The sequence below is a fragment of the Pan paniscus genome, chromosome 6 (genome assembly GCF_029289425.2).
Source record: "Pan paniscus chromosome 6, NHGRI_mPanPan1-v2.0_pri, whole genome shotgun sequence".
Lineage (NCBI taxonomy): Eukaryota > Metazoa > Chordata > Mammalia > Primates > Hominidae > Pan > Pan paniscus.
The window spans coordinates 177,662,190-177,683,192 of NC_073255.2; the positions used below are offsets into that span (position 1 = coordinate 177,662,190).

General features: G+C 38.4%; 1 protein-coding gene and 1 non-coding gene across 4 annotated transcripts in view; one reads left to right on the forward strand and one right to left on the reverse strand.

Annotated features, from left to right (window-relative positions):
* Positions 1–21,003, reverse strand: part of BRAF (B-Raf proto-oncogene, serine/threonine kinase) — a 203,600-nt gene that overhangs the window by 152,995 nt on the left and 29,602 nt on the right. The window lies entirely within an intron of this gene.
* LOC112440655 (U6 spliceosomal RNA) lies at positions 10,158–10,264 on the forward strand. Its single transcript, XR_003028664.1, has one exon. It is a non-coding gene; the product is annotated as a U6 spliceosomal RNA (small nuclear RNA).

The window sequence follows — 21,003 nt, forward strand, 5'->3', positions numbered from 1 at the left end:
TAGACACACAAAGGAAGAATAGAAACCTTACTGGCCTTGAAATATTTGAACAAAACCTCTGACAAATCTTTAGCTTGACATTAAGCTATGGAAAGACAGGAGCAACCCCTAGGAAGCCAAGAATAAAAATAAAAACAAGGGGGGGAAAAAAAACAAATTGAGCAGAAATATTAGTAGTCACACATTACAGGGGTGGTGGGAACACACTTCGAAGATTTAGTCCAACTATAAAACTTGGACAGAACACATAGAGCAGCTAATCGACACTGGAAGTAAATAGCAGTAGACGATTGGGATAGAGGACAAGGATCTGAATCATCATGAAACCATCAGTGAGTTTACATACTTTTTTTTTTTTTTTTTTGAAATGGAGTCTCACTGTCACCAGACTGGAGTGCAGTGGCGCGACCTCAACTCACTGCAACCTCCAACTCCCTGATTCAAGCAATTCTCCTGCCTCAGCCTCCCAGGTAGCTGAGATTACAGGCACGCGCCACCATGTCCAGCTAATTTTTGTATTTTCAGTAGAGACGGGGTTTCATCATGTTGGCCAGGATGGCCTCGATCTCCTGACCTTGTGATCTGCCCGCCTTGGCCTCCCAAAGTGCTGGGATTACAGGCGTGAGCCACCGCGACTGGCCTAAAAAAAGTTTACTTTTTAAAAGAAAAAAAGTAAAAAAAAAAAAAAAAAAAGCAAAGAAATAACATTCAAAGATAGTGTCTCAGTTTTTTCCCCTCACTTTTCTCAAGTAACCCCATGGTGGCAGCGGCAACAATAGGATCTTCAAAAGAGCCAACATTCTGAGAGCAGGGAGAGAACCAGGGTCTCCAATTGATGTAGCTGTGGGGATTAAAATAAAATGAACAGAATCCAGGTGATATGGTTTGAATCTATGTCCCCACCCAAATCTCATGTTCAAATGTAATCCCCAATGTTGGAGGTGGGGCCTGATGGGAGAAAATTGGATCATGGAAGCGGTTTCTCATGGCTTAACACCATCCCCCTTAGTGCTGTCATTGTGATAGTGAGTTTTTATGAGATCTGGTCATTTAAAAGTATGTGGCACCCTCCCCATCTCTTGCTTCTGCTCCAGCCATGAGAGATATGCCTGCTTCCCCTTTACACCTTTCACCATGATTTTAAGTTTCCTGAGGCCTCCCCAGAAGCAGAATCTGCTATGTTTCCCGTACAGTCCGCAGAACCATGAGCCAACCGAACCTCTGTTCTTTATAAATTACCTAGTCTCAGGCATTTCTTTATAGCAATTCTAGAATAGAGTAATACATCAGGGATCTACAGGACAGTAACAAAAAGATCTAACATCTGTGTCAGTGAACTTCTAAAAGCAAAGAATAGGATGATTAAAAATATCTGAAGAAATAATGTCAAAAGCCTTCCCAAATCTGACAAATGACATAAAACTACAGATTCAAAAAGGTAGGTGAATCCCAAAATGGATAAATACGTAGAATTCCACACTCTCACACATCATAAAGTGTTGAAAATGAAACACAAAAAATTACTATTATTTTTTGAGATAGCATCTTGCTCTGTCGCCCAGGCTGGAATACAATGGCGTGATCTCAGCTCAATGCAACCTCCGCCTCCCGGGCTCAAGCGATTTTCCTGCCTCAGCCTTCCTAGAAGCTGGGATTATAGGTGCCCGCGAACACGCCTGGCTAAGTTTTTTGTACTTTTAGTACAGACAGGGTTTCACTATGTTGGCCAGGCTGGTCTCGAACTCCCAACCTCCGGTGATCCACCCGCCTCGGCCTTCCAAAGTGCTGGGATTACAGGTGGGAGCCACTGCGCCCAGCCTAAAAATTATCTTGAAAACAGAGAAAAACAATCCATAAAATATAGGGGAACACCACTTCAAATGACAACAGGTTTCTCAGCAGAAACCATGAAGGCCAGAAGGAAGTTACACATTTTAAAGTGCTGAAAGAGAAAAAAACTATCAAGGTAGAATTCTATATCCAGTTAAAGTATCTTTCAGAGCGATCATAAAACAAAGATATTTTCAGATAAATGGGAACTAAGAGAATTTGCTACCAGCAGACCTGTTCTAAAAGAATTGCTAAAAGAAATTCCTCACACAGAAGGGAAATAATACCAGAAGGAAACCTGGAAGAGTAGGTTGAGGAGTAAGCAAAATGGTAAACATGCAGACAAAAATACATTAACCCTCTCCTCTTAGTTTCCTTAAATATGTTTAATGGTTGAAAGTAAAAACAATAGCATTGCCCAATGAAGCTTTCAATTAATGGAAATGTAACATACAGCCAACAATAAGAGAAAAGGGGGAGAGAAGATAAAGAGACCTATGTAGTTTTAACATTTCTTTAAGTGGACCATAATCCATTTAAAGAAATGAATTTATTTTAAAGCAGGTGGTGAAAATGTTAAGTTTTTATAATGTAATCTCTGGAGTGATCACTAAAACTATATGGAGAGTTAAGAATTTTTAAGCCACAACAGGTAAATTAAAACAGAATGGCTAAAAATTGTTCAAACAATCTAAAAGAATGCAGGAAAGACAGAGTAATGGAAAACAGAAGCAGCTAACAGAAAACAAATTACTAAACTGGTAAACCTAAATCTAAACATGCCAAAATTACATTAAATGTAAATAGTCTATAGATACAAATTAAAAGACAAGATTGTTAGAATGAATTTTTAAAATGACCCAACTATATGTAGTCTACGAGTAATTCACTTCAAATATAATTTACATACTAGAAAGCATAACTAATATATATGCACCTAATAATGGAGCTTCAAAGAACATGAAGTAAAAACTTACAGAACATTACAAATAGGAAAACAAATTCTTAATTATATTTGATGACTTCAGCACTCCTTTCAGTAATAGAATTAGTAGACAGAAAATCAGTAAGAATATGGAAGAAATGAACATCATCAATCCACCTGATCTGATTGATATTTATATAACATTCTACTTAACAGCTGAATACATGTTCTTGTCAAATGCACATGGAACACTCACCAAAACAGACCATATTCTGAGTCATAAGACAAACTTTCACAAGCTTAAAAAAAACCACAAACGTTTGTTCTCTGACCATAATAGAATTAAACTAGAAATAGAAAGTTAATAGGAAAATCTCCAAACACAATCTTTGGGTCAAATGGAAGCCCCAAATTACATACTAATATTCCTCATAATCATTAGTAAAATATTAGCATACAGAATCCAGCAATTGTAAAAGGCATAATAAACATGACAATAAGGTTAATCCCAGGATCACAAGGCTAGTTCAATATTCAACTGAATGAAAATACAGCATACTAAATCTGTGGGATGCAACTACAGTAGTGCTACAGTGAATTAATATCATTAAGCTTGTGCCATTATTTTTTTTTTAGTTTTTTTAAGAGATGGGGGGGGGGGGGTCTTGCATGTTGCACAATCTAGTTTCAAACTCCTAGGCTCAAGTGATGCTACCACCTCAGCCTCCCAAATAGCTGGAATTACAGGCATGTGCCACCAAGCCCTGCTCTTAAACTGATACTATTATATCAGCAAAGAAAAACAGTTGCAAATCTATCTTAAGAAACTTGAAGAACTAAATAAACCTAAAGAAAGCAACACAAAAATAATAAAAAGCAGAAATCCATGAGATTGAAAACAGAAAAAAAATGTTGAAAACAAAAGCTTTGTTGAAAAGACCAATACAATTTACAAATCTCTAGCAAGACTGACAAAAAGGGAAGACACAAATTAACAATATCAGTAATAAAAAAACAATGAACTACAGACTCTCCTACACACAGACATTTAAAGGTTAATAAGAATACTATGAAAAACTCTACATAAATTCAAAATGTTAGAAAAAAATGAACCAATTCCTCAAAAACCAAAGAAAAACAAAACTCTCACAGGATAAAAGATATCTGAAGATATCTTTTATATTCACAAGATAAAACAGATAATCTGAACACTCTTGTAACTATTAAGGAAATTAAACTCATAGTTAAAAATCTTTCTAAAAATAAATCTCTAGTAGCAAATTCTATCAGGTATTTAAAGAAGACATAAGACCACCTCTACAAAATGCCTTCCATGAAACAGAAAAGGAGTAAATAATTTCCAACTCACTTTATGATTCCAGCATCACCTTTACACTAATATGAAAGACTGCACAAAAAAGAAAATTATACACCAATATCCCTCTTGAATATAGATACAAGGTCAAAAAAAGAAATCACAAGAGAAATTAGAAAATACTTTTAGACAAATGAAAACAAAAAAAACACACATACCAAAACTGATGGCATACAGCAAAAGCAATGCTCAAAGGACAATTTATAGCAATAAATGTCCACCCCTACCTCACACCATATTTTAAAAACCCTCAAAATGAATAAATGACATAGGAGCTAAAATAATAAAACTCTCAGAAGAAAACATAGGGGTAAATCTTAATGACCTTGGATTTAGCAATGGATTCTTAGATATGACACCAAAAGTACGAGCAACCAAAAAAAACTGACAAATCATTCTTCAACAAAATTAAAACCTTTTGTGCAATGAATATTCTCAAGAAAGTGAAAAAAACCTACAGAATGCAAGAAAATAGCTGCAAGTCATGAATTTAATTAGGATCTATATCCAGAATACATAAAAGATCTCATGGAGGTAGACAATAGAGTAGTGGTTAACAGAGTCTGGGAAGAAAAGGAGGGAGAAAGGGATAAAGGGAAGTTGGTTAATGGATACAAACATACAACTGGACAGAAACAGTAAGTTCTAGTATTTCATAGTATAGTAGGGAAATTACAGTTAACAATTTATCGTATATTTCAAAATAGCTAGAAGAGAACTGTAATGTTTCCAGCACAAAGATAAATGTTTAAGGTGATGGGTATCCCAATCACCTTGACTTCAGCATCGCGCACTGTATACCTATATCAAAATATCACACGTACCCCAGAAATATATATAATCATTATGTATCCATTTTTTTTTTCCTTTGAGACAGAGTCTTGCTCTGTCACCCAGGCTGGAGTGCAGTGGTGCAAATCTCAGCTCACTGCAACCTCCACCTCCCGGGTTCAAGCGATTCTCCTGCCTTAGCCTCCCAAGCAGCTGGGATTACAGGCATGCACCACCACGCCCGGCTAATTTTTTTTGTATTTTTAGTAGAGACGTGGTTTCACCATGTTGGTCAGGCTAGTCTCGAACTCCTGACTTCAAGTGATCCGCCTGCCTTGGCCTCCCAAAGAGCCAGGATTACAAGCATGAGCCACCACGCCTGGCCATAATTTATTTTATTTTATTTTTGAGATAGGGTCTTGCTCTGTTGCCAGGCTGGAGTACAATGGCGGGATCTCTGCTCACTGCAACCTCTGCCTCCCGGGTTCAAAAGAGTCTCCTGCCTCAGCCTCCCGAGTAGCTGAGACTACAGGCGTGCACCACCATGCCCAGCTAATTTTTGTATTCTTAGTAGAGATGGGGTTTCACCATGTTGGCCAGGATGGTTTCGATCTCTTGACCTTGTGATCTGCCTGCCTCAGCCTCCCAAAGTGCTGGGATTACAGACGTGAGCCACTGAGCCCGGCCCACAATTTTTAAATTAACAACAAAAAAGTGTAGCTATAATGTAGTCTAGTAATGTCCAATAGCATTATTCTAAAAAAAAAAAAAAAAAGCACATATCTTAATTTTAAAATAGTGTTAAAAACCACTAACAATTACCTGGGCCTTCAAGGAGTCATCATTTTTGTGTTGGTGGGTCTTGCCTCAGTGTTGATGGCTGCTGCCGGATCAAGTCAGTGGTTGCTAACGGTTAGGGTGACTGTGGCAATTTCGTTCTTTTTTTTTTTTAAGATGGAGTCTTGCTCTGTCACCCAGGGTGGGAGTACAGTGGTGTGATTTTGGCTCACTGCAACCTCTGCCTCCTGGGTTCAAGCAATTCTCCTGCCTCAGCCTCCCGAGTAGCTGGGATTACAGGTGCGTGCCACCATGACCTGCTAAGTTTTGTATTTTTAGTAGAGACGGGGTTTCACCATGTTGTCCAGGCTGGTCTTGATCTCCTGACCTCAGGTGATCTGCCTGCCTTGGTCTCCCAAAGTGCTGAGATTACAGGTGTAAGCTACCGTGCCCGGCCGGCAATTTCTTAAAACAAGACAACAATGGAGTCTGCTGTGCCGATTGACTTCTTTTCACAAAAGATTTCTCTGAACCAGGCAATATGGTCTGATAGCATCTGAACCACAGTAGAACTACTTTCAAACTTGGAGTCAGTCCTCTCAAATCTGCCAGTGCTTCATCAACTAATTTTATGTAAAATTCTAAATCTTTTGCTGTCATTTTATCAGTGTTCACAGCATCTTCAGCAGGAGTAAACCCCATCTCAAAAAATCACTTTCTTTGCTCATCTATAAGAAGCAACTTCTCATTTGTTCAAGTTTTACCATGACATTGTAGCAATTCGGTCACATCTTCAGGCTCCACTTCTAATTCTAGTTATTTTGCTATTTCTACCACACCTGCAATTCCTTCCTCCATTGAAGTTTTGAGCCCCTCAAAGTCATCCACAAGCATTAGAATGAACTTCTTCCAAACTCCTGTTAATGGTGCTATTTTGACCTCCTCTCATGAATCACAAACATTCTTAATGGCATCTAGGAAGGTGAATAATTTGCAGAAGGTTTTCAATTAATGTTGCCCAGATCCATCATAGGAATATCTATGGCAGCTACAGCCTAATAAAAGATACTTCTTAAATAAGAAGAATTGAAAGTCAAAATTACTCCTTGATCCATGGGCTGCAGAATGAATGCTGCGTTAGTGGTTGAGAAAAACATTACTGAGGCAAGAGGATCACTTGAGACCAGGAGTTTGTGAGACTAGCCTGGGAAACATAGACCCTGTCTCTATTAAAAAAAAAAAAAAAAAATTAGCTGGGCATGGTGGTGCATGCCTGTAGTTCCACCTACTCAGGCAGCTGAGGCAGGAGGATTGCTTGAGCTCAGGGGTTCAAGGCTGCAGAGAGCTATGATCACACCAGCCTGGGCAAGAATGAGACCCTGTCTCAAAACAAAAAAAGCACACACACATAGAAAACAGAAGAGAACATTAATCTTCCTTGTACATCATCAGAGCTCTTGGGTGATCAGGTATATTATCAATGATTAGTAATATGTTGGAAGGGATCTTTTTTTCTTCTGAGCAGGGGGTCTCAACAGTGGGCTTAAAATATTCAGTAAACCATGCTGTAAAAGAATGTGCTGTCATCCAGGCTTCATTGTTCCATTTACAGAGCACAGACAGAGTAAATTTTGCAGAATTCCAAAGGGCCCTAGGATTTTTGGAATGATAAATGAGCACTGACTTCAACTTAAAGTCACCAGCTGCATTAGCCTCTAGTAAGAGTCAGCCTGTCCTTTGAAGCTTTAAAGCCTGTCATTGACTTAAGGAAATGTTGTGGCTGGTTTGATATTCTATCCAGATCACTAAAACTTTCTCCATCTCAGCAATTAGGCTGTTTTGCTTGCCTGCTTTTTAAAAATGAATAGAGACGACGTCTCACTATGATGGCCAGGCTGGTCTCGAACTCCTAGCCTCAAGTGATCCTCCCACCTTGGCCTCTTAAAAGTGCTGGGATTACAGGCATGAGCCTGTTTTGCTTTCTTATCATTCGTGTATTCACTGGAGTAGCACTTGTAGTTTCCTTCCAAAATTTTGCCTTTACATTCACAACCTAGCTGTCTGGCACAAAAGGCATAGCTTTTTGACATGCCTTCTTCACTAAGCTTAATCATTTCTAGCTTTTGATTTCAAGAGACATGTGACTCTTGGTTTCACTTGAATACTTAGAGGCCATTGTAGAGTTATTAATTGGCCTAACTTCAATATTGTTGTGTCTCAGGGCATGGGGAGGCTGGAGAAGAGTTGGGGGAACAGCCAGTCAGTGGAGCAGTTAGATCACACACAATATTTACTGATTAAGTTCACTGCCTTATTATGGGTGTGGTTTGTGGCACCCCAAAACAATTACAATAGTAACATGCAAGATCACAGAACACCAAAACAGACAAAGTTTGAAATATCGCAAGAATTACTAAAATGTGACACAGAGACACAAAGTGAGCATGTGCTGTTGGAAAAATGGCGCTAACAGACCTGCTTGATGTAGGGCTGCCACCAACCTTCAATTTGTAAAAAAAACCACATTATCTGTGTAGTACAATAAAATGAAACACAATAAAACAAAGTAAGCCTATAATTCCACATATAATTCCTGCAATGCTTTACAGTTGTCAAATAAAAAAAATGTCTACAATCCTTTCTATTGGGTGGCAAAAACCACAATTACTTTTGCACCAACCTAATATTTAAAATGTAAGCAAGTTATAGGTCCAAACCTGTGTGTCACTTTAGCCAACTTTGAGTTCATCTCAAATGAGAAATAAAATGAGAAATAACTATTATTTCTTTATCAAAGTATCTTTTTTTTTTTTTTTTTTTTGTGAGATGGAGTCTTGCTCTGTCACCCAGGTTGGAGGGCAGAGGCACGATCTCGGCTCACTGCAACCTCTGCCTCCCGGGGGTTCAAGCAATTCTCCTTGAATTGCCGCCCAAGTAGCTGGGACTACAGGCGCACGCCACCACACCCAGCTAATTTTTGTATTTTTAGTAGAGATTGGGTTTCACCACATTGGTCAGGCTGGTCTTGAACACCAGACCTTAGGTGATCTACCTGCCTCGGCCTCCCAAAGTGCTGGGATTACAGGCATGAGCCACAGCACCCAGCCCTAAGTATCTGTCTTAAAAAAGGACCTATCTTTGGCTGGGCGCGGTGACTCACGCTTGTAATGCCAGCACTTTGGGAGGCCGAGGCGGGTGGATCACCTGAGGTCAGGAGTTGGAGACCAACCTGACCAACATGGAGAAGAAACCCCGTCTCTACTAAAAATAAAAATTAACTGGGCATGGTGGTGCATGCCTGCAATCCCAGCTACTCAGGAGGCTGAGGCAGAAGAATTGCTTGAACCTGGGAGGCGGAGGCTGCAGTGAGCCAAGATTGCACCACTGCACTCCAGCTGGGGAACAAGAGCGAAACTCCATCTCAAATAAATAAATAAATAAATAAATAAATAAATAAAGGACCTATCTTCTTCAAAAAAGAATATAAAAAAGATAATTTTCCTATGCCTTTCTGCTATGAATACCAAAACAGTTGATCTTCTTATCTCTTGGCAAACATTCTGCACTGGGATCTTGAGGATTCTTTCACTGGTTTACTACCTTTAATGTAGTTAACATTTTAACCTTGAAACATGGAATCACTCCCAAGATGCTCTACCTTGTCTTATCTTACTGGATCCTATTTAGTCACACCATATGACACCACATGTTCTCTCCACAGGGCAATTTTGTTTTTCCTCTATGGTACCTTTATTTATTTTTCCAGTTAGCCATGTAAGCTTTCCCAGGCTTGGCCTTTAATTTGTCGTATATAACTTTTTTAAGGCTTCTAAAAATGTGTTTTCAAGAATCTCTAGTTAATTAATATTATTCAAACATTTAGTAAATGTGAGGCACTGCTGTAGTGCCAGACACATAAAACTCTACCCCATCCCTAAATCATCTACATTGTAACATAGAGCTACTTATTTAAAATATTCTAAGCCCACACTTTCTGTTCCTTTTTCTAAAGATGAATAACCATACACAATAGATCATTCTGGCTTTCTGCCTTCTGATAAACTGTTTGAATGGTGAATATATCCTTGAATGATGATTGTTATATCCTGATTTATCCACAGACCTCTCTGCTCACTAACTGAAACTAACCCCAGTATGTATGTGCTGTGTATATAAAATAAAAAGAATTACCATTTTATGGATTGTCTCTGTTCTGGTCACTTATGAATCAGGTCACATACATTAGTTCATTAAATCATTACACCACAGTAAGATAATATGTATTCCATGTTACAGATAAATAATGGTAAGGTTTAGCAGGTTAAGTAATCTTCCCAGCTTCATACCAAGAGGAATTTGAATCCAGATCTATTTCCTACAGTAATAAGAAATAAGATGGTATTTCCAACAAAGGTTTCAACCAAATCACAAATCAAAGAAAGAACGGCCATCTACAGTAGACTTTGATAACAAAATTTGGTGCTTGCTTCAGCAGCACATATACTAAAATTGGAATAATACAGAGAAGATAGGCATGGCCCTTGCCTAAGAATGGCATGCAAATTCATGAAGCACTCCATATTTTTAAAAATTAAAAAATTTTTAAATTAAAAAAAAGTTTTTTTAGATTAGATTCAACCAACACACTCGTTATATAAAAAGACTTGCAGTTTTTGGAAGTACGGAGAAAACCACACTCCTAATTTCTAGAAGAACATAAGTGTTTAACAGAGACATAAGATATCTTTTACTTCTCCAGAAGCCCCCAATTTAAATCAGCTCCCCATTACAGGGATTCTGATTCTGGTTTCAGGATCTCTTATATATATATAAGATATATGTGTGTGTGTGTGTGTGTGTGTGTGTGTGTGTATAAAAATATAATTTTTTTTTTTGAGATAGGGTCTCACTCTGTAGCCCAGGCAGGAATGTAGTGCATGACCACAGCTCCCCAAAATCTCAAACTCTGGGCTCAAGTGATCCTCTCACCTCAGCCTCCCAAGTAACTAGGACTACAGGCACACACCATCACGCCTGGCTAATTTTTAAATTTTTTTGTAGGGATAGGGTCTTGCTATGTTGGATCTTCCTGCATTGGCCTCCCAAAGTGTTGGGATTACAGGTGTTAGCCACCACACTTGGCCCCTTTATACTCTTAAAAATTATGGAGGACCCTAGAAAGCTTTTATCTATGTAGTTTATTGCTATCAGTATTTACCACATTAAAAATTATAACCAAGAAATGTTTAAAATTCATTTTAAAATGACAAACTAATTAACAAAAGTGATCTATTTTTTAATGAAAAAAATAACCACATTTTCCCAAACAACAAAAAACAATGAGAGGGCAAAGTGTCTTATTCATTTTTATTTATTTATTTGTTTGTTTATTTATTCATTTATTTTGAGACACAGCCTTGCTCTTGTCGCCCAGGCTGGAGTGCAATGGCACGATCTCAGCTCACTTCAACCTTGGCCTCCCAGGTTCAAGCGATTCTCCCGCCTCTCAGCCTTCCGATTACAGGGACGGATTACAGGCATGTGCTACCACACCCAGCTACCATATTTTTGGTAAAGACGAGGTTTCATCATGTTGGCCAGGCTGGTCTTGAACTCCTGACCTCAAGTGATCTGCCCACCTCAGACTCCCAGAGTGCTGGGATTACAGGTGTGAGCTACCGCACCTGGCCCCAAAGTGGCTTTAAAAAAAAATTTTTTTTTTTGCCAATTTCTTTAATGTCTGCCTTAACAAAAGATATCTGGATTGTCCCACCTTCTGTATTCAATTTGTTGGAATATCATACATCCTATTACTACTACATATTCACAAGAACGAGAATGAAAAAGCAAATAGTATCTTAGTAGGATTATGAAAATAATTTTGACCTCAAGGGCCTTATTAGGGTTTCAGAAACCTGCAGGTATTCCTTCATACCTCTTATTAACATTTAGTTACATATTTGTGCCCAGATTTTGTTCAAGGTCTGTGTTACAATGTAGTTTCCACAAATGCGGCAACTGTGTCTATTTTTGTATGTGCATATATCCATAATGTCTACACATAGTACCTGGCACATAATCAATTACATAGACATCTGTTGAATAATATACTATAATGTGATAGTAATATGAACTACTATGGTTAAAAGAAGATAAATGGGCAATATCAATCTGGAGGCAAATTTGGAAGGCTTCATTCATATTTGATCTGGATCCTAAACAATGAGTAGGGTTTTGTTAAGTGTATGTGGGAGTAAGAGTATTCCAGCCATAGTAAACAATCATCAGTGGCATCAAGGTACAGGAAATGTTCATGATACTCACTGCAATAGTTTGGTATGATTATAGCATAGGTGAGTAAGAGTTTAGGAGAAGACATAAGATAATAAGAGTAGGCTGAAAAATCTTCAACAGAGTTTGGATTTTATTTTAGAGACAAGGACCGAATGTCCTGAAACACCCATTGTTTCAGTTCCTCACACCACCCTTTATTAGATGGGCTTGCAATAAGTTTATTCTAAATCTTATTCTGCTCATACTTCCTTCACAGGGTAATGGTAATAGTTTATGACATAATCACTTCATGTGTTACCTTGTTTACTGTCATGACTCTAGTCAAAATTATCAACCTTTCTCTCTGACCTACTACTTACAAAGGCATTCTAACTGGTTTCCTCATTTCTTTTGCTCTAACTCCCATTCTGCTCTCATCCATTCTGTAGTCAGAGTAGAATCTGCAAAACACATAACTGATTCACAACACTCCCCTTCCTTAAACCCTTTAATGGCTCCCCAGTAACTCAGAATACAACCTAAACTTTCTAGTATAGAGTGCAAGATCTGAAAAGATCTCATCCCAGCCTACCTCCTGCCTCATCAGGCACTATTCATTCTATGCCATACTCAATAAACTGAACCACAATTTCAGCAGCAGAGCAGAGCCTTCACACATGCTATTCCTTCTTCCTGGAACACTCTTTGCCTAGCACTTTTCTAAACTAAGCACAGCTTCTTCAGATAGTTTAAACCTCACTTTCTCAAAGAAGTCTTTCCTCATCACCCTTCTTCCCAATCTATATTTGATCCTCACTGAGCTCTCACATCACCCCCCATTTTTTCTTTTGGCACATATCACAATTCAGAATTCGCGTGTGTGTGTATGTATGTATTTTTTAAATAATTTGTTTAATGAACATCTGATTGCAGAGACCACATCTAAGCCCAGGACATAAGTAATTTTTTAATGTAGTTTTTATTGTTATAAATGGCTTTTGATCTGATTACACATTATACTTTAGGATGTTTAATCTGGCAATAATGTTTATGTTAACCAACAAGCCAGAGAGGTACTGGAGGCAGGGAATCCCATTAAAAGCATGCTACAATTATAGACAAGAAGTAATGAGAGTCTGAACTACTGTTGAGGAATACTCTCACAACTACCCTGTAAGGTAGCAAGGAGGAAGCCACAGTTTTGAGTAATCGACCATTCCAAAACAGAAAGTTTGAAAACTTTGTATAATAATTCAGCTACAAGTTTAAACAACCAGATAAGTAGGCTGCTGAGAGAAACTGTAGTTCCAACTCCACAAGTAAATCAACACAATTCCAACACTGGTGTGGCACAATGTAATTATGTCTAGTGGCTAGTTAACTGAAAAGGTCAGTTAAATCAGGGAATCATGAGCAATGGTAAACACTGTCCTTAAACATTTTAACTTAAAACTGTAAAATGAACATTCATTCTCTAATCTTTGATATAGGACCAACAATCTTCTTTTAAATATGATTCACACCTAATCTGACCGCAAATATTTTTTGAAATGGAGAACATCAGTTAACCTGATGAGTTGGTTAGGTGGAGGTCAGTTCAGAGAGCTAAAATTACTTTTCCCTTTTGGGTAATATGGCTGCAGTGACACAAATTGAACAATAAGTTACAATGTGATGGTCAAACGAGTGGTTTACAAAATAGGTATGCACATACACCTGAGGGCCCATAGGAAGACTCTTTTTTGGGGATATAGGTAGGCTACATTATTTAGTTAATGTGTTCATCTAGAAACTTAGAAAAAGTCAGCATTTAATATTTATTTTTTGAGATGTAGGGTTTCACTCTGTGCCCAGGCTGGAGTGTAGTAGTGTGATCACAGCTCACTGCAGGCTCAAACTTTTGGGTTCAAGCAATCCTCCCACCTTGGCCACCCAAGTAGCTCGGACTACAGATGCATGCCACCATGCTCGTTTAATTTTTTTTTTTTTTTTTTTTTTTTGAGACAGAGTCTCGCTTTGTCATCCAGGCTAGAGTGCAGTGGCATGATTTCAGCTCACTGCAACCTCCTGGGTTCAAGTGATTCTCCTGCCTCAGCCTCCCAAGTAGCTGGGACTACAGGCACATGCCACCATGCCTGGCTAATTTTTTGTGTTTTTAATAGAGACGGGGTTTCACTGTGTTTAGTCAGGATGGTCTTGATCTCCTGACCTTGTGATCCGTCTACCTCGGCCTTCCAAAGTGCTGGGATCACAGGCGTAAGCCACTGTGCCTGGCCTCAGCATTTAATATTTACACAGGCACCCTAACTTAGGGTTAGTATCAGAGATGTGACACACATAGTCAAGAGGTCTGCTGAAGGCTGGGCATTCCATACTGCAGAACACTTGACAGTGGCTCTCCTCTTGCATTTATCTCATTGTGACATACTATGACTCACATATATTGATTTAAGTAAACGTATGGATTATGTTACCAAGTTTTAACTAAACCTTATAGAATGGACAAGTGACTTAAAAGAATTCCTACAAACAGATCTCAAACTTCATACTGAAGAAAACATTATTGCTGCTAGAGGGGAAAAAATCAAAGTTAACACTTTCCCTACTCTACTACAAGCTGCTTGTCATCCATAATACAGGATAAAAACAATGATCTAGCGTGGGTGCAGTGGCTCACACCTGTAATCCCAGCACTCTGGAAGCTGAGGCGGGCAGATCACCTGAGGTTGGGAGTTCGAGACCAGCCTGACCAACGTGGAGAAACCCTGTCTCTACTAAAAGTACAAAATTAGCAGGGTGCGGTGGCGGGCACCTGTAATCCTAGCTACTCAGGAGGCTGTGGCAAGAGAATCGCTTGAATCCGGGAAGTGGAGGTTGCAGTGGGCCAAGATTGCCCCATTGCACTATAGCCTGGGCAACAAAAGCAAAACTCCGTCTTAAAAAAAAAAAAAAAAAATTCTAATCTAGTGGTCCTTAACCAGAAGCAATTTTGCCCCTCAAGACATTTGGAAATGTCTCCCAGCATTTTTGATGTTTCTACTTGGGGGTACTACTGGCATCTTGTGAGCAGAGGCCACGGAAGCTGCTAAACGTCCTACAATACATAGTATTATTGCCCCACCCAAAATGCCACTTTTACAGTGGCCCTCCATATCTGCAAGTTCTACATCGTAGGATTCACTCAACTGCAGATCATAACCCTACAAGCAAGAATTACATCCATTTCAAAACATCAACAGCGTCAATGTTGAGAAACCCTAATCTAATAATCTCTGACAAGAAACTGGCTTTTAAAAAATTATCCAGGTTACTTAATTTCTGACAAGAAACTGGCTATTTTAAAAAAATTATCCAGGCTACTTAAAATATGAATTTGTATACACTATTATAATAACGAACCTTGGCCTAATGGTATGTCGTAACTTGAAATATTAGCTAAACTTGAAACATCAGCAAAAACCCTTCATAATTTTAAACTCACTTCATTTTTAGCTTAGCTTTAAAAAAATTCATGTTAACAAGTTCATATTTTTAAAAATATTACCATTTTCTTCAGTAGTACACATATAGCATAAATAAAACAGATATCTACTAGGGGTAATGTGCTCAAATCTTTTTTATGATAGAGAACAAAATTTTTAAGTCTGGAGACTACCGACTTAAAATAACAGAAGCTAACAGATATCAGTGTATTAATGCAAGCAAGTTTATTAAAATTCTAATTTAAAATCCTAACTAAAAGGAAAAAGAAATGAAGAAAAAGAACCTAGTAAAGAAATGGTTTATTTTCTAGGACTACCACAGGCCAGGGTACTAAGGAGATTCAAGACAATAATCCAAATTCAACCCATCAGTCAAAAGTCAGTGAGGATGCCAAAAGGTATAAGGAAAGCAACACAAGCTGTCCACTGTGGTTAATAATCTCATGAAAACAGATGGTTGTACATTATACAATAGGAAGCGAGGGGGTTCCAATAGCATGGCAGTTAACAGCATGGACTCTAGTGTCACAATGTCTGGGTCCAAGTCCCAAATCTTCCACTCAAGCAATGTGCCCTTAGGCAAGCTGCATAACCTTTCTAAACCATATCTAACTCTTAGGGTTGTGGTGAAGACTTATGGTAAGGCATAGTGGTTAAGAGTACAGACTTTAAGAATTCCAGCTCTTGTCACTTAGCTTTGTAACCTTAGGCAAATTACTTAACCCCCAAGTGTCAGTTTCTTGACAGAGCCCTATTATTTGAATGATACAAACTTCATAGATTTGACCAGAGAATCAAATGGAATCCTCAGTGACTGGCACAAAGTAAATAACAAACTGAAATGATAAATGAATTAAATATCCAGTTCATTATTTTTAATCATAAAATTAAGTGGCACATTATTACTATAAAACTTTTTTGGGGATAATCTCTGTGGTTCTACAATGACTATCTTTTAAACACCTAATGATACATATTCTTCTGTCAGCCAATAAATATCTACCAAATCCCTGTATGTGCTCAGGCTCATGCTAGGAGTTGAGGATACAGTGGTGAGCAAGACGGACAAATTCCTATAGCCCTCAGAGAACTCACATACTCCATCTAGATTTTTTTTTCTAAGCTAAAACTCCCTACTCCTTTCACTGTTCTTCAATGATTTAGTAACTTCTCACTCTTAAGTTTACTGACTTCCCAAAATGCTACATATCAGTGTCTCACTAAATGACTTTTCAATCTTAACTTCAGATTAAAAATCACCTTGGAAGCTTTTAAAAATCCAGATACCAAGGCCTCACCCTCAAAAACCAGAACCTCTGGTGCAGGGCCCCAGGCATCTGTACCTTCTGAAGTTCTCCAGGTGCTTCTGATGTACAGGCAAGGTCAAAACCCAAATAAAACACTACTCTAACAGCTGTCACCCATATCTGAGCAAAAGGAAGCATATTTTAATTTTCTATTATGAGAGTAAAATGAGATTATTTTCCACAATTGCACAAGATTATTAATGCAGTCTAAGCAACAGTTTAAGAGTCATACCACAATTCTGATTTAAAGTAAAAGTACAACTTATTTATTAATGTATTCATGTAACATGCACTTTTTAAAAGACTAATTATATATCATATACCAAGGATACAAAATGTCTTTGCCCTCAAAGATTTGAACTCACAGTACAGTAGAGGTATACAGTTATAGGCTCCTATACTACAAAGTGGTTACTTCAAATAATCAAGATGTGCCTAAAATACTCTGAGAGTACCACGCAGAGAAAATGAGAGGGTGTGGGGTAGAGGGGAAAACAAAAGTACTTAGAGAAAGCTTCTGGAAAAGATAACCAGAACTAAATTCTAAAGGATGAGTAAAAGTTGCTGAGTTCAGTGTTCTCCAAAGGAGTATACAGTCATTCCTCCATATCCACAAGGGATTGGTTCCAGGACTCTCCCCTACAACACCATGATCCTTGGATGCGGAAGTCTCTTATATAAAAAGGGAGGGTATTTGCATATAACTTACTTTCCATATACTTTAAATCATCTTTAGATTACTTATAATGACTAATATAATGTAAATGTTATATAAATAGTTGTTATACTGTATTATCTTGTATTTGTATTATTGTATTACTTTTTACTGTTTTCCTAATACTTTTGATCTGCAGTTGGGTAAATCCTAGGATGCAGAACTTGCAGATATGGAGGGCCACCGTAGAAGTGGCATTTTGGGTGGGGCAGTTCTTTGCTGTGTAGGACTTTTAGTGCATTGTGTTCCTCGATTTGAGGTCATTAAATCCCAAATAGCATCCTCTAGCCGTGACAATCAAAATATTTCCAAATGCCTCCCAGCAGGGTAAGTATCACCTCAGAAACCATTGAAAAAAAAAAAATTGGGTGGTACGGAGAAAATGAAGGAAGAGAGCATTCTAGGACAAAGGGCCAGAAACAACAGGAAACAACCCTGAAAAAATGCAAGGATTTGATTGGTATTAAACAGCATTTCCCTAAAATGTTTCAAAGAATATTAGCATATACTACACACAAGCAATGTTCCATAGTCAAGGAAGTTTATACAATTCTAATTTAGACAAAGGTAAGGCCAGGTGCAGTGGCTAATGCTGTAATCCCAGCACTTTCGGAGCCGAGGCAGGTGGATCATTTGAGGTCAGGAGTTCAAGACCAGCCTGGCCAACATGGTGAAACCCCATCTTTACTAAAAATATTTAAAAACAATTAGCCAGGTGTGGTGGCACACACCTGTAGTCCCAACTACTTGGAAGGGTAACAGAATTGCTTGAGCCCAGGAAGTGGAGGTTGCAGTGAGCCGAGATTGTGCCACTGCACTCCAGCCTGGGTGACAGAGTGAGAATCTGTGTCAAAAAAAAAAATAAATCAACAAAGGTAAGCTTCTTTACTACAGTTCTTCTCAACCATTACTATGCTAATATCCAATTATGAAATCCCAAAAGGGGAGCTATATAATATAGTACAGGGTATCACCTGCTTGCCAAATCAATTCAGATACTTTTTAGATGAATCCCTTAATATGTAAAATACAGAAATCAAATAAGATTTAGATAACACAGTATCCCCCCTCATTTGAGCTTAGAAACTCAACAGGTTAGACAAGGAGGAACATTTAAAGTTTCCCAAAATTGTAAACTATGGAACCTATCTTTGGGAGAACACTTTGAATATTCAGTATCCACAATATAAACTTTAGGAAATACTGTGCTAGAGCATTTAGTACACAGCAAGGATGGCTGATAGACGTGGGCAGGGGTAGAGAGGTAGGAAAGGGCAAGATCACAGAGGACCTGAAATATGACATTTTACGAGTTTTTATCTGGTTTAGATTTTGTTTTTAAAGTGAAACACAGACCTCCCTGTCTTTACTTCCCCACCCCTAAATGATCCAGGGAACAAAACAATACATCAGATCAAGTCACATAAAATAAAAGCAGTTACAGTTTGCTAGAGGAGAGAACTGATCACTTTTAATTTTAAATTTATGTTGGGAACCAGTTCCTTTGTGAGAATAACTATTGAACATAAGATATAAAAGGTTAAAAGCTAAAGGCAGCTGAGCAGAACAAATTAAAAATCAAATCATCGAACAGGAATCTATTTGATGTCCAACTTCACTATCAGCCTCACCTATCTCCTGCCTGGATGGAGTCTTCATCCTGACTGAATGATTGGCTTGGCCCAAAATGGCAGGAAGGGGAAAAAAGACATTAAAAATGGAGGAGTGATGTATTCCCAGGGTAGAGAACACAACAGATTTGGTGAACGAGCTTTCTGAGACAAGATGTCTGAGAAAAAAGTTATGCCTGCTTAGGCTTATTCTCCCTGCTGTTCCCCATAACATTCTTTTTTTTTTTTTTTTTGAGACAGAGTCTTGCTCTGTCACCCAGGCTGGAATGCAGTGGCACGATCTCAGCCCACTGCAAGCTCTGCCCCCAGGGTTCACGCCATTCTCCTGCCTCAGCCTCCTGAGTAGCTAGGGCTACAGGCGCCCGCCACCACGCCTGGCTAATTTTTTGTATTTTCAGTGGAGACGGGGTTTCACCATGTTAGCCAGGATGGTCTCGATCTCTTGACCTCATGATCTGCCCACCTCGGCCTCCCAAAGTGCTGTGATTACAGGTGTGAGCCACTGTGCCCGGCCCCCCATAACATTCTTAAGCAAAGAGCAGGCTCAAATAGAAGTACTCTACTCAAAGACAACAAGGATGAGTAATAAAAAGAAACAATCCAGCAAAGGGTCTATGAGGAGAAATGTTAACAACCCCACCCGCCACACCACCAATAAAACAGGGAGCGGGGGATGAGAGAAGAAACATAATAGGCAAAGACAGATAAACACCAGAAGTTAGTCAAGGAAACAAAAGAAGTCTCTGATATATCCCCATCTATCACTATCAAATGCATTTTAGGGGAAAAAAATGACTGAAAAAACAAAATTGAAGAACAGATGAAATGGGAGATGAGGCAGGAGGCAGTGGCTCAATCCTGTAATCCCAGCACTTTGGGAGGCCAAGGCGAATTTGAGACCAGCCTGGTCAACATGATGAAACCCTGCCTCTACAAAAAAATGCAAAAAATTAGCCAGGTGTGGTAGCACATGTCTGTAGTCCCAGCTAATTGAGAGGCCGAGATGGGAGGATGGCTTGAGCCCAGGAGGCAGAGGTTGCAGTGAGCCAAGATCACAACACTGCACTCCAGCCTGAGTGAGAGACCCAGACCCTGTCTCAAAAAAAAGAAATAGGAAATGAAAAGTGAGTTAGCAGGGTTCAAGAAAGAAATGGAAGGTAATAAAAAGACCACTTCAGAAATGAAGGCCACGGTGGAAACAGAAAGAAATGGCTGAAGAAGAAAAAAGGAAGCCATTCTTGGCAGAAAAAACAGAACTACTTGATAGGAAAATCAAGCTGATGAAAAGATAAATAAAACAGAATTAGAAATCAAGAAGTCATGGATTTAAAGAATTAAAGGTGAATATTAATCCCATTCAAACATGTAACTCTGAGACTTAAGGATAAAGTAAAAAATAAATGCATTTTTTTCAATGACAAGGTTTATATCTCATATGAAGAGATGGAAAAAAATTTTTTTAATGGTAGCTGGGGAAAGGGAGGTATAAGTGCACTGATTTTCTTACCTTTATTAGCAAGGAGTTAAAATAGTCCTGATTATTTTCACAAATCAAGAAATGGAGGCTTACAGATATTAAATCTATGAAGGTAGTAAGAGAATAAGATTTATAAAAAATCATCAAAAACTATTAGATGGGAAACACACACATATCCATAAGAGACAAAGCCCCCAAAGAAAAATATAATTAATAATGTGGAAGAACTGCCTTATCAACAAAATATAAATGAGATAAGCTCATCTATTAAAAAAATAAAAAAAGAAACTCAGCTCACAAACCAAAGCCCTGAACAAATGCTGTATATAACATCCACATCTAAAACTCACTCAGAAAAGTTGAAAGTAAAAGAATGGGCCCAGTGGTTACTTAAAGCCTAATGAACTTACTTTCGAGAAACATTTTCTTTGGTCTGATAT